Source organism: Nannospalax galili, unplaced genomic scaffold (genome assembly GCF_000622305.1).
Source record: "Nannospalax galili isolate Female #2095 unplaced genomic scaffold, S.galili_v1.0 scaffold762, whole genome shotgun sequence".
NCBI lineage: Eukaryota > Metazoa > Chordata > Mammalia > Rodentia > Spalacidae > Nannospalax > Nannospalax galili.
In genome coordinates, this window is record NW_008350126.1 from 4,441,811 (window position 1) to 4,444,305 (window position 2,495).

Below are 2,495 nucleotides of genomic sequence, written 5' to 3' on the forward strand. Positions count from 1 at the left end.
GAATGTTTCAATTTGGAAGCAATACCCATGCAACTGGCACCAGGAAGACTGCTATTGAGAAAACAGACGCGACCCTGGACTGTGTGCACTGAAGTACCAGGGAGGGAGGGAAACTGCACCTGTGTTGATGACTCTTCAAGTCAAATCACTGATCTTCAAGATTATAAAGAGTTAAAATGTTACAGACAAGAGCCAAATTACCTTGGGGTAGTCTCTTTAAAAGCCAGCTAACATCCTTGTGACTATCAAAACTTTAGTATCCTTAGCAGAGCCCTAGCTTTCACTAATCCAAAAGCTAAGAATGTCATCCAACAACATCTGAAATCCATAGCAAAGATTTCTCCATTTTGCTGTAATCTGCCACCTGTGGCCCCACTGATGTATTGGGTGAAAACTTTGATGTATGACTTTCTTTGTTATGTAACTGGCAAAAATCCCATGCAACCACTTCCACTGTAGCACATGTTATCTGAGGAAGCCTGAATCTGTTCCCAGGCCATGGTCACTCATATTTGGCCTCAGAATAAACTCTCGCTTACTCCGTTTGACGTGAGACCTGTGCTTTTGCACAGCAAGGAGAATGAGCCATGAACCAAGATGTGGGAAAGTGCCGTTGGGGCGGAGGGTCTGTGTGGGTAAAAGCAGACGCTGTCTGACGACTGCCGAAGATACACTTGGAAGATGCATATAAGAGTCAGAGGGGCCAAGCCAATGGTAAAATCTGGGGGGCATTAGGGCACTGCTTGATTTTAAAGACATTAGTAGATAAGACCACCCAACAGAAAAGAGAAGACAGAGGGCTAGGTCCTGGTTACTCCAACATTCTTTGCAGATTACTGTGACCCATGGATTTTGTTCTGCCTAATTTAGACAGTATAGTAACACGTGTTCATCCTTAGATTTTAGCACTGTGACAAGAGGTACAACACTGACACCATTTTAGGATCCATTCCCTTCATGGTCAGTCAGCATGGGCTCCCCCAGGGCAGCCTCTGAAGAAGACAAATATGTTCTTTGGTGTGGCTTTGAGATTTTTGTTCATAATCTTTTACATTTTGAAGACGGGATTTTGCAGTCTAACTTTGAATTCACACTGTGACAGTCTAGCTAAAACTTGCAGCACTCCACCTGCATCACCCGCGGGAATTCTGGGAAACACAGGCATGCTTCCCCACCGCGCGGCGCGCTGAAACCTAAATGTGGAAACGTGGCTCAGAGGGAAATGAGAGGTTGTAGATTCACAGATCAGCAGGCCTGGGGTATGAACCCATCAGCAGAGAAGGCTGTGCTGTCTGAGGAAGGGAGTGTGATGGATGGAGGCATGCTCATGTCACCAGCACAAGTCGGTAAGAACCCAGACCAGAGGCAGCCTTGCAGAGCAGTGCTGCCTTGCTACCAGGCCCACGCTGAGTCCCACAGAGCGGCCACAGTGCAAATCAAGGCTCACAGAACCAGCTTTTCTCTTTACAACAAAGGGACGCTGGGCCTGTCTACTCAGGTATCGGTCAGGCAATGGTGGGTAGACCGCAGAAATTTGGCTTCCTGGCTCCACCCCGCCTCTGGGTTGAATGCAGGTAAAGACTTAGGGCAGGTTAGATCTTTCATACAGACATTTCTCCCATGCTCTGTCACTGAACCTACTTATTCCTAAACCTTGTTTTAGAGTGCCCCCTACCTGTAAAGCTTAGGAAAAAGAGGTCAGTGATGGAAGACAATCTCCCTCCCATCTCAGGGAGTTTCACATCTAGGAGGGAAGAACCTATATCACAAAAATCACATCTTGTCTGCAGTGAGGTGTGCCGAGTGCAAAATGTGACCTTCCAGATTATAGAGGTCAGTTTGTCAAGGTCAATGCCTACCTTCTTCAGGTTCCTGGAGCAGGGGCCTGGGAGGACAGCTCAAGTTGGGAAGGTTCCTGCCACACAAGCATGAGGACCTGAGCTCTATCCCCACAAAAAGCTAGATGTAAGGCTGTATGCTTGTAATCCCAACGCTGAGGAGGCAGAGACAGGCAGATTCCTGGGATTTGCTGGCCACTCGGTCTACCATAATCGGTGAACCCCAAGTTCCAGTGAGAGACTCTGTCTCAAAAAGTGAAGGTAGGGGGTTCTGGAGAGATGATTCAGCATTAAAAGCACTTCCTGCTCTTCTGCTCTTGCAGAGAACTGGGGTTCAGTTCCTAGCATCCACTTAGGGGTTCATAAGCACTATAACTCCAGTTCCAAGGAATCCAATGTCCTCTTTTGGCCTGCATGGGCTTCTGCACGCACATGGTGCACATAACAGGCAAGCAAGCACACATATGTACAAATAAATTAAATAAATCTTTAAAAAATAAAAAAGCAAGGTGGATCATCGCTGAGGAATGACACTTGAGGCTGACCTCTGACCTCCACATGCACACAGGTACCTGCATACAACATTCATGTATACATTTGCACTTGCACACAACATACACACACACACACACACACACACACACACACACACACACA